We start from the raw sequence: 12,792 nt of genomic DNA, 5'->3' as shown, positions 1-12,792 counted from the left end.
GAGCAGGTCTGTCTTTTTGCAGTTCCTGCCTATCAGTGGTAATGTCTAAAGCCATGGTAGAGACCCTTGGCTGAACTCTGAGAAAGAAAGTTCTGGAACGTTCACAAAATCACTGATGAGGTTGCGTTTCGGTATACCTAAAGCAGTGGACCAGGATGTACCAGGCTCTGAGCATTGTTGAAAATATACATTAAGATTCATGCTAGGCAACCGGTACCTGGTGTGGTGTTCACACGTCGCTGTGTTGTCAGGCCTCTTTAAAAACTCTGCAAGCTTAAGAGCCAATTGGGCTTCCCCAGTGGAATGATTTACAACTGGAGGGAAGAGTGAATCCATCCGAACCATGTGAAGAGAAAGTTTGTGCCTACCCTCTCAAACCTTCAACTAATGTGAGCGTATTATGAACCGAATCGTGTCCCTCACAATTTATGTGTTAAAATCCTAACCCTCAGTACCCTAGAATGTGGCTGCACTTGAAATATGTGTGTGTGTGTGTGTGTGTGTGTGTGTGTGTGTGTGTGTTAGCTGCTCAGTCGTGTCCGACTCTTTGTGACCCCATAGACTGTAGCCCACCAGGCTCCTCTGTTCATGAAATGCTCCAGACAAGCCTTTAAAGGTGTAACTAACATTAATTAAGGTTATGGGAATGAATCCTAGACCAGCAAGGCCAATGTAGGGACATAAGAAGTAAAACAGACACTAGGGGTGTGTGCACACAGGAAAAATGGCTCCACAGAGGCATCTGGAGAATATACCCATTGGCAAGGCAAGGAAAGAGACTAGGAAAAACAAACTTTGGCTGCACTTTGATCTTGAACTTCCTACTTCCAGAGCTGTGAGAAAATAAATTTCTATTGTTTAAGTCACCTGGTTTGCAGCATTTTGTTATGGCAGTCGTAGCAAGGTAATACAATATTATTCTTGCTCCTGCTCCACTGTATGCTTTGTAATGAGGTTTTCATAACCTGTTCAGTTGTCTAAGTCATTCAAGTGAGTCACTTTAACTAGTGGGAGTCATGGGGTCCTGAACAGTTTATTTTTCACTTTTTTTTTGTTTTAAACCATTTGGTGCTTTATGTATCAATATATTTTCATTACCTTCCATCATGTGCCTAAGCCAAAGTACATTTAGCCCTTTTTCTGCTTGTGAAATGTAAAATTTTATCCAATATTTTACTATGATAAAAGACAAACTGAGAAAGAGTTTTAAAATGGTACTATCATTTCATATCTCTCATTAATTTCTTAAGATATGGTTCTAGATGTTTTTTACTATGGATCAAAGAATACACATATATTAAGGACCTTGGAACACAGAGATTCTTGTCTATTGTTAATTAACAAGTGCATTAGTAATAAATGGACTTCCCTTGTGTCTCAGCTGGTGCAGAATTAGCCTGCAATGTGAGGGACCTGGGTTCCATCCCTGAGTTAGGAAGATCCCCTGGAGAAGGGAAAGGCTACCCACTCCAATACTCTGGCGTGAAGAATTCCATGAACCGTATAGTCCATGGGGTCGCAAAGAGTCAGACACAACTGAATAATTTTCACTTTCACTTTTAATAAAAAGTGATCGTATTACGTTATAGAACGTTCAGTTAGCATTGGCTGCTAACCAGGTCGGACCCTTATTTTTGAACCAGCGCTAGCGAGTATATAGTAGAACCAATTTTTCAATAATCAAATGTTTGTTCATTGATTCATCATATTTTTCTATCATTTTTCTTTGGTCTCATTTAAAAATCTTTCATTTTGCTTTATGGTAGGTAACTTTTTAAGCTAAAATATGTGTATTTTATTGGAAAATAATGTTTTGAATGTATAAATACATTTCAGTTTTGCTAATTTCTGTTCCATAAATTTGCATTGCCAGGTATGGAATGTACAGTTTTTCCCTTAATGTCCTTTTACCTCAACTCCTTCCTTAGTTTTCAGTGTGATTATTTCTCCCTTAATGAAGCATCAGATTAGAGTGATGGAGCGGGAAAACTGGATGCCTTCGTTGCTGTTCCTTGATTTTAAATTCCACTTAATAAATCTAAAGCTTTTCAAAATTCCTCTGCATCTACAAATCACATTATGTTGTAGGCGTATGCTTTTCTCCAATCTTTTGCTTTCTAGGAACTCTCAGTTCATATTTATCAATTTACAGATAAATATATTCTATTCTTTATAAATACTAAGATCAACTTTACTCAGTAGATAGGTAAATGAATATATAGATAGATATATATTGAAACTTGGACAAAAGACAGCAGAAGATTTGTGTAATATGTGGTAGAAATAATCTTTAATTAAATATTTAGCTCCCTTTTTAGGTTCTGTGATTACATAATGAAACATTCTTTATATATAAAAAATATTCCTGATTTTTAACAGAAAGCACACATGGAACAGTTTATCACTTTTTAAAAATCAACAACCTTATAATTAAAAATTATTAAAAAGAAAAATGAGTAGAAACAAGGAAACATTTATTATTTTAGTGATTATAGCTTTGTAACTAAACTCATTAAAATATTTCTTTCCCACTTTTAATTTACGATTGCTTATGAATCTAGATTTAGTGAGCCTTTGTTGTGTATAAAATGTACCATGTGTTTCTCCTGTAATGAGAAGCTTCTATGTAAATATTTTAAAATACAAAATCCCATCTTCAGAGTACTGTCAAGATCACTTGACCTGGATACTACAAATGTCTAAATGAAAGCCTCAGTTTTTTTAGTCAGAATAATAAATATAATGGACCCCAAAACACAAACATTGTAGTACAAAAGTTGAATTAATATTGTTAGGTCATGGATATGTGTCTTCAAATCTTTCTGTGGGTGTGTGGAACAAGGAAAATCAATTTTTAAAAAATGAATCAAAACAACCAAATTAAATTTATCAGAAATGAATTCTTGGCTTCCATTAAATTAATTCTCTTTTTGAAAATCTGCATAGTGAATAGAAAATAGAAACTTAGTTCTTATTACACATTTAAATCATTAGGCTTTATGGCAAAATTTATAAAAATTTATTTTAAAAATCTATTTTTTTAGGGTTCAGTCTTACTTTTTGAGAACTGCTAACATTGAATTACTAAAGTGAAACCAATAATAAAAGTCCATCTAAATTAGAAGAATAATAAATCACAGAAAATCATTGTTTACTTCTAAAACTTAGATTTTTATATTTTTGAGTTTTGGATGACTTGTCAACTTATGAAATATTGTTATTTTTCTCTGGTCATATATCTAAGCTGTAGCATTTTCTACATTTTGCCATGATAGGTGTTCAACAGACTGGGAATATTTTAAGGGTATTATAGAAGGATACTGTAGGCGGATGCTTTATTTTCTGTATATAAGAGCAAATGCTTTAATAAATGGGAAGGCTCTTATACTTTCAGCTAAAAGTTATTTAGATTACTTAAATAACTTCTGAATTTAAAGTAAACTCTGGGTGGTGGTAGTAAATCTGATTTTTCTCAATTATTCTTCCTATGAATTTATTAAACAAATAATTATTTTCCATGATATTTGAAGCAATCCTTTAGATCCTAAATATAAAAAGGAGAGTTAAAGACACAATCTTCAAACTTGGAGGAATATCATTGCCGGTGAAGGCTGAGTCATTGCCTTCTTCATGTATAATATTTGTCAACTTCCACTTATGAGCCCTATTCTTATCTTTCTCTCACTCAGTTTTATTCACACAAATATCCTAGTTGGCAAAATTTCATAAAAATACGGAACTAGTTTTTAAAAGGCAACATGAAAAGTATAATTACATAACTCTGAAACCATTTATATTGATTATACTGGTCCATTATTAATCAACCAATTGCTGTTTATTGGCATCTTATATCTTTGAGAGATGGGAATACCAGACCACCTGACCAGCCTCTTGAAAAATCTGTATGCAGGCCAGTAAGCAACAGTTAGAACTGGACGTGGAACAACAGACTGGTTCCAAATAGGAAAAAGAGTATGTCAAGGCTGTATATTGTCACCCTGTTTATTTAACTTCTATGCAGAGTACATCATGAGAAACGCTGGACTGAAAGAAACACAAACTAGAATCAAGATTGCCGGGAGAAATATCAATAACCTCAGATATGCAGATAACACCACCCTTATGGCAGAAAGTGAAGAGGAGCTAAAAAGCCTCTTGATGAAAGTGAAAGAGGAGAGCGAAAAAGTTGGCTTCAAGCTCAACATTCAGAAAACGAAGATCATGGCATCTGGTCCCATCACTTCATGGGAAATAGATGGGGAAACAGTGGAAACAGTGTCAGACTTTATTTTGGGGGGCTCCAAAATCACTGCAGATGGTGACTGCAGCCATGAAATTAAAAGACGCTTACTCCTTCCAAGGAAAGTTATGACCAACCTAGACAACATATTGAAAAGCAGAGACATTACTTTGCCAACTAAGATCCGTCTAGTCAAGGCTATGGTTTTTCCAGTGGTCATGTATGGATGTGAGAGTTGGACTATGAAGAAAGCTGAGCGCCAAAGAATTGATGCTTTTGAACTGTGGTATTGGAGAAGACTCTTGGGAGTCCCTTGGACTGCAAGGAGATCCAACCAGTCCATTCTGAAGGAGATCAACCCTGGGATTTCTTTGGAAGGAATGATGCTAAAGCTGAAACTCCAGTACTTTGGACACCTCATGTGAAGAACTGACTCATTGGAAAAGACTGTGATGCTGGGAGGGATTGGGGGCAGGAGGAGAAGGGGACGACAGAGGATGAGATGGCTGGATGGCATCACTGACTCGATGGACATGAATCTGGGTGAACTCCGGGAGATGGTGATGGACAGGGAGGCCTGGTGTGCTGTGATTCATGGCGTTGCAAAGAGTCGGACACGACTGGGCAACTGAACTGAACTATGTCTTTGAGACGGAAAATCTCTGCAACATTAATGAGTTTAAGGAGTTGAATTTTTGGCATTTTGCCTACAGTTGAGTAAGTATCAGTGGTTGTGATCATGATCATTTTACACTTCTAAGAAAAGGTAAGGCAGAACAAATTTTCACATCTCTTTGCTCAGGGAAATATTTGGCAGACGATGAGAAGAATGTACAATTGAGAAACCAGGTATAAAGCTGAATACTTCAGAAGACCAGGTCATTAGAGCCAACATAAAATTAAAAGAAGAAAGTTGCAGTAACTTAATTTCCTTGGAGAAAATAGTCACCTTCTGCTGTTACTGTGTTTGTGCTTCTAAACATATGTATTAGTTACACAAACTCATTGAGTGATATTATCCAGTGATTATCTACTTTTCAAGACTGTGGCAAAAATTGTTAACGTGTGTTCATGTGTATCTGTATACTCTTGATGTGAGGGTATCAAAGATGTCTTGATATGTATTTGAACTCACTGCACTTATATGAGTTAGATGCTTTTCTACCATAAATTGCAAACAGAGTCTCACAACCTCGAGTGTCTGTTTGCCTCAAGACTCCCTAGAGAGCCGGCTCCTGTGTCTACCGAGGAAGGGTCAGGTGGATGCACCAGGTGGGGCCCTCAGAGGGACCCTCGGCTTTGGGGAGGCAGCTCTGGAAGCCCAGGCCTGCAGCTCTCAGCCAGGAAGCCTTGAACTCGGCCCTGCTTTGTCAAGATGCATGCTCTCTCCCCAGGAGACCCTCCTCCTGCAATGCTCTCCAGGTCTGCCCGTGGGAGCCAGCAGGCTGGTCCCCCCACAGAGCAGGGATCGAGTGCCTGCTCCTGGGTGGCCTTGGAGCCATGTGCAGAGCTGGCTGGCCCAGGTATATGTCTGTTTCTGTCGCCAGGAGTGTCATGAGCAGGAGTCTGCTTTGGAAACAGCTCTGTGGTTTCAGAGGACTTCCCAGATGGTGATCGTGGTAAAGAGTTTACCTACCAGTGCAGGAGGCATGAGCAACATGGGTTTGATGGGGTCAGGAAGACCTCCTGGGGAAGGAAATGGGGACTTCCCTAGTGGCTCAGATGATAAAGAATCTGCCTGCAATGCAGGAGACGTGGGTTCAATCCCTGGGTCAGGAAGATCCCTTGGAAAAGAAAATGGCAACCCACTCAAGTATTCTTGCCTAGGAAATCCCATGGAAGAGGAACCTGGTGGGGTATAGTTCATGGGGTCGTAAAGTGTTGGAAATGACTAAGCAACTATACACACACACCCCAAGTGATATTTTTCTGTCGGTTGTGGTACCACCACATTTGTAAAAACCTGTTAGGGCTCTCCAGAGAAAAAGAGACAAGGAGACCGCTGGGGATGTGTGTATGTTTATATGTATGTGTATATACACATGTATGCAATTGGTTTATATGTTGTGGGGTTGGCAAGTCCAAAATTTTCAGAGCCAGCTGGTGGGCTAGAGATCCAGGGGAGAGTTGATATTGTAGCTCATTGTCAAGGCAGAATTCTTTCTTTCTCAGAAGAGGTCAGTCTTTTTGTTCTGTTAAAGTCATCAACTGATTGAATGAGGTCCACCCATATGGATGATGATCTGCTTTACTCAAAGTACTGATTTAAATGTTAATATCATCTAAAAAGTATCTTCAGAGTGACATTTAGACTGGCCAAGTTGACACACAGACACACTCACGGGTGCTGAGCAATCTCCTAACTTCTGGTTTTCAAATGCAAAGGGAGGAATGAAAAACCATTTTGATGAAGTGATTTTATTCTTTCCGTAAATTTTCTTTGACGCCGCGTTGAATACATTTGCTAAGAGAGAGAATGAGTCACAAGTTTCTTTAGTTAGAATATTTGCAGGAAAATATTTGCAATAATGAAACAAACACAAAAATACACAGTTCATTTTTTCTTCATGGATTTATTACCAACCATTCAGCATTTACTCGTAACCCAGAAAGATGCTAGTCAAATTCGCATTTATAGAATGTATTTCCCAGTCTATTCTGGAAGATGCCACATAACCAGACATAACTTACATGGCTTTGCCTAATTATTAATACTAAAATATCCATTGGGCCTAGAATGGTGTGGCAAATGGTAAGAACTTTTACTTTAAGAACCAAAGTAGGAATTAATCAAAGAATAAGGAAATGAATGCGGCACTGTTCAAGCCTGCATTCTTGTTCTGAGTTCCAACAATGTTATATAATTATGGAAATTCAATCTGCTGCCCATCATTTTCTCTTATATTTTCAAGTTCTATAGTCATTGCTGTACCATTTCTGTCTACTTTAAGTATATCCTACTTGATTAATTTTCTCCAAATCCTTGTTCCTTTTATTCTATTTCCCCAGGCAAGAAAAATGAACCTTTCCTGATGCTTTTCAAGTAAAACCTCCTGCCTCTATTGATTCTAAAATGCACTTTATACAAACGGCAACAAGTGGAGTAGTTAAGCAAAAACATGGGACTCTTCTTTAAGTATATGGTAGACATTTTAGGAGCTTTCAAATACTCAATTACTGCGTTGTTAACTGTGAATTGCAGCCTGAGACAACAGGAATGTGAACAAACATCTAGTCTGATGAAAGCTATTTCTATTCATTAAGAAATCCTCTGAAATATCTTTCCCCAAGACCAGGTACTCCTGACAGTACGGCTAACAAATTGTATATTCCTCACCATTTATTTTCATGAACTTAATTGACCATTTTAGGAAAGAAATGGCCCTTTATGATAACAACAAGATAAAAGCTGGTAATTGACTGAAATGCTGGAGCACAGCTAGCTAAAACCACTTTCCACTAATGGAGACCTGAACGAAAGCCCTGAAAGTTTCAGCCAATTGCAGAGAAGGTCACAAGATTTTTTTAATTCTTCTTTTTGAAACTTACAAGAAGAAAAAAAAAGTTTCAATGATGCATCAGCTTGAAAAAGGTATGAGAGGGAAAAGATTACATCAAAAATTGTTTTGTAGAGCAACTGATTATCTTCCACCATGCATGATGTATTATGGAAAATTGATATTATTTTAAAAGCTTTTTTCCCCCAGTATTATTAGGCTGTCAACACAAGGTTATTTCATGTGAATAAGACTAAGAGGATCTATTAGTATTTCCAGAAGTCGGTAACAAAAATAATCCATGAAATACAGCATTGATAATCTAAGTCAAATAATCATGGATATTTTTTAAAAACAGAAGGTCTTATAAATTGTTAAAGATTTTATATTTTTGTCCAAAAATAATTTAAGGTAAATTTTTAAATTATCTATATAAACTAATTTTAAAATACAAAAATTGCCATACATGTCATTACTTTACATTATTTAATTTATATTAATATATTTATATCTAAACATTATGGCTAACATAGTCCTTCACAATAATATATATTTAATAATTTATAGCTATTGTTTTATCTGTTAGTCATTTAGCAAAGATCTGTTACTATTTTCATAAATTGAGAGAGTATCCGAATCGTTAGAGTCCTGCTACAAAATCACTCAAAGGTACACATTAATTCATACTTTTGCTAATTATTTTAAGTGGAATTGATGATAAGAAATTATAACATTTTTTTGCTGTCTTTTATTTTTAAAAATTTTTGAATAAAGATATGTTGCTTTATTAACAACAAAACATTTTTAAAATGTATATAACTGTGGAGAAAATTCTAGAAAAAGGTGAAGCTTTTTAATATGCCTGGTGATTTTATGAATCCTTAAAATTGTAGATAAAACTCTATATTTTGTAGCTAATTGGATGTTCCTTCTCTAAACCCTGAGGGTATAATTCATATCCCAAGAAAAGCAGAAAACTGAATATTTTATCATCTATGAACTTATTTTCCTTTCTACTTTGGCAAATTAGACTAAAAAATCTACATCCAATAAAACATGCACTTTGCTTTATTCTTTTAAAAATAGATCACTACAAAGACACAGACTTTCTGCTTTCTTGAACTTTGTCATTTCCCTGTTAATTGTACAATCCATTGGAATTTTTACCACCCTAAGACAATTTTACAGCACATTGTACTACTGATCATATAATTTTGGTAGTTTATCCTCTTCTGGAAGTTGGAAACAGTCATACTGTTACCCAGTTTCAGTGAGCTTTTCTTTATTGTAAGCACCATGGAGAAACACAGAAGGTGCAGGCTACGCTTCCACTTCCTCCTCGACAGTCACTGATGAACTGTTGCTGTTGTTCAGTCACACAGCTGTGTCGGACCCTTTGTGACCCTATGGACTACAGCACACCATACTTCCTTGTCCTACCCTCTCTCCCGGACTTTGCTCCAGTTCATGTCCATTGAGTTGGTGATGTCGTCTAAACATCTCATCCTCTACTGTCCTCTACTCCTTTGCCTTCAATCTTTCCTAGCATCGGGGACTTTTCCAATGAGTCGGCTCTTCTCATCAGGTGGCCAAAGTATTGTAGCTTCAACCTCAGCATCAGTCCTTCCAATGAATATTCAGGACTGATTTCCTTTAGGATGGACTGGTTGGATCTCCTTGCAGTCCAAAGGACTCTCAGGAGTCTGCTCCAACACCACAGTTCAAAAGCATCAATTCTTTGACACACAGCCTTCTTTATGGTTCGGTTCTCATATCTGTACATGACTACTGAACAAACCATAACTTTGATGCTCTGGACTTTTGTTGGCAAAGTGATGTCTCTGCTTTTTAATACACTGTCTAGGTTGGTCATAGTTTTTCTTCCAAGGAGCAAGCGTATTTTGACTTCATGGCTGCAATTACGTCTGCACTGAGTTTGGAGCCCAAGAGAATAAACTCTGTCACTAATGCATATGTGCCCTTCAGTCCAGATAACTTTTTTTTGTCTTTCCTTTTGGAGAGCTTATTGGCTTTGTGTTTCAACTATTACCTTAAAGGAAATGAGTCTCCTTTTACACCATGGGCCTCCTGAGTTCGACTTAATTGCCTACTGAAAAACCCTACAAAACACTCCACAGCATTTTCATTTTCACAAGTAGTCTACAAAAATAACTTCTTATTTTCCCTTTCAAAACAAATCCATGATTCTACTAATCATCCATGAAATATGATTTATCTCAATTTTTGAGCCCCAATATTTTTTGGTCACTTAAAATAAATCTCATCAGTAAAATGCCATATACTCCTTTCGAATATTAGTCTTATTTGATGAGTATTAGTTCCACCTCAAACCCTCTAGTCTTTTCTTCCATATTTTCTCCAGTGAGGAAACTGAGCTTGAGAAAGGTAAAGCTCATTTAAAATTATTATATTTGTTTTCTAATATATTATATATATTATCAGTGATAAATGTAAAATTTGATAGGGTAAGTATTAAGATGTCTTAAATACATCTGGGTAAATATTATAAAATTAATGAGACTATGGAAATGGGAAGATTATGATATAAAAGCATGAACTAGGTGAATAACAACATAAGAAAGAGGAAATGCATTTAAAGAACATTAAGAAGACTGCATTAGGAGAGCTATTAACTGAATTTATCTAAGAGCCTCATAAGTTAAGTATCTGCAGTTTTCTTACTTTCTGACTAGAATGACCTAATCTTTTGAAATATTCGACTTTGTGCTCTCATTTACACGCTCTCCCCATCAGCTGCCAAAATAATTTTAAAGTTTGATGAGATATATAAAATCCCTGTGGCAAATTCCACAGGAAGATAATTCTTTTTGAGTATTCACTAGAAGACTTACATAGAGAGCTTGTCCAATTACATGACTCACAGGGTGAGGGAAGAGGAAATATTTTCCTCTAACGAAGAACTGATTCTAAGGAATCTTAGAAATTCTGTGCTGTGTGAGTGAATGGGTAATGCATTCTTCTTAGCGTCTTTGTACATTTCTCAAGCGATGCTTTGTTAAGACAGCATTGTTTTCCTCAGCAATGCCTGTCTCACAGGTTAGGGGTGTGCTGCGTTTAAGCCAATGCCTCTACGATAATCTCCTACCCTCTCCCACAGTGAATGCTACTACTCAAGGATATGACTTTTTTTAGCTTGCAGTCATTTGTATAAATGGATGCTTTCTTACATTACTTCAAATTCCTAGAGAGTATAAGCCAATTTTAGAACTTTCTGATTTAAGTATATGAGCATGTTCGGAGACTCAACTGGAAGAATTTTAGTCTAATCATGTCTGTGGTTTTAAGTCTTTCTCATTGACTGTTTCCAGCAAGTGAATCCTGATATTAAGACATTTTTGAAAGTTATTACGTTTATATTGACCATCAGGTAATGTTATGGTGATTATATTAGCTTTCTAGGGTTGCTATCCCAAAACAGACTGGTAGTTTAAATGACATTATGTCGTTTCAGTGCCTAGAAAAGTCCAAGAGCAAGGAGCTGGCAGACCTGGCTGCTGCTAAGGTCCCCCTCCCTGCTCAGCTTGCAGATGGCTAAGTCCTTGTGGAGTCTTCACAAGATCTTTCCTCTTTGGGTTCATATCCCTAGTGCCTCTGTTTATGTATGTCAAAATTTCCTCTTAGAAGAACTCCAGATTAAAATAGAGCTCATCTTAGTAGCCTTATTTATTAAACGTTTCTTTAAAGGACATTTCTCCAAAACGGTTACATTCTGAGGTACTGGGGATTAAGGTATCAACTTAATTCCTTTGGAGGAGGGTGTTTAGCTCACAGTACTTGGATCTGGGGGGGGGGTGATATATTTAGCCCAGAGTACTCTGGAGTCTTGACCCCCAGAATTTATAGCCTCCTCACATGCCAGTTACATCTACCCCCACTCTAACAACTCATAAGTCTTAATTCAGCATCAGCTCCAAGTTCTAAATCTCACCTAAATCAAAGTGTAGTTGAGATTTGAGATATGATTCACTCTGAGGCTTCCCTGGTAGCTCAGCGGGTAAAGAATCTGCCTGCAATACAGGAGACCCCAGCCCGATTCCTGGGTCAGGAAGATCTCCTGGAAAAGTGAACAGCTACCCACTCCCACTCGCCTGAGGTTTCCATGGACTCTATAGTCCATGGGGTCGCAAAGAGTCGCACATGACTGAGCATCCACTACTTTCACCCTGAGGAAAGTGTCTCTCTCAACTGCTGTTCAAGCACCTAGTTGTGTCGACCCTTCACAACCCCATGGACTGCAGCATGCCAGGCATCCCTGTCCCCCACCATCTCCTGGAGTTTGCCCATGTTCATGTCCATTGCATCGGTAATGCCATCCCTCCATCTCATCCTTTGTCATCCCCTTCTCCTCCTGCCTTCAATCTTTTCCAGCATCAGTGTCTCTTCTAGCGAATTGACTCTTTGCATCAGGTGGCCAAAGTATTGGTTCTTAGCCTCAGTCCTTCCAAAGAGGATTCGGGGTTGATTTCCTTTAGAATGGACTGGTGTGATCTCTTCGCTGTCCAAGGGACTCTAAAGAGTCTTCTCAGCACCACCGTTTGAAAGCATTGATTCTGCATTAATTCCTCTCTCAGTTGTGAACCTGTAAAACCAGGCATGTTACCTGCTTCCAAAATAAGTGGTAGGAAGGGCTTAAGACAGACATTCCCTTTCCAAAAAGGATAAACTGGAAAGAGCAAAAGGGTCATGGGAACCAAACAAGCATAAATCCTAGTAAGGTGAGTTCCATGCAGTTTTGATGATGGAGAATTATTGGCCACCAGAATGGTGCTCCCGCTTCTAGGCCCACTGGAGGAGCAGCCTGCTGAAACAGAGGTGGCCCTGCTCCCAGGAACTCGGGAGTTCAGCCTTGAGTTGGACCTATGCCTTCTGGTTCTGTGGTGGCAATAGCAGGCTTGCTAATACAAATCCCTTTAAGGGTGATTCTTCATCTTCTTGGATAGCTCTACAGTCTCATACCATAGAATCTCAAACGTCCAGCAGGCTTCCTTCATTTTGCCTTATCTTTGTCCCCTT

The sequence above is a fragment of the Ovis canadensis genome, chromosome 5 (genome assembly GCF_042477335.2).
Source record: "Ovis canadensis isolate MfBH-ARS-UI-01 breed Bighorn chromosome 5, ARS-UI_OviCan_v2, whole genome shotgun sequence".
Lineage (NCBI taxonomy): Eukaryota > Metazoa > Chordata > Mammalia > Artiodactyla > Bovidae > Ovis > Ovis canadensis.
The sequence above is the reverse complement of the archived record's forward strand: the minus strand, read 5'-3'. Positions refer to the sequence as shown.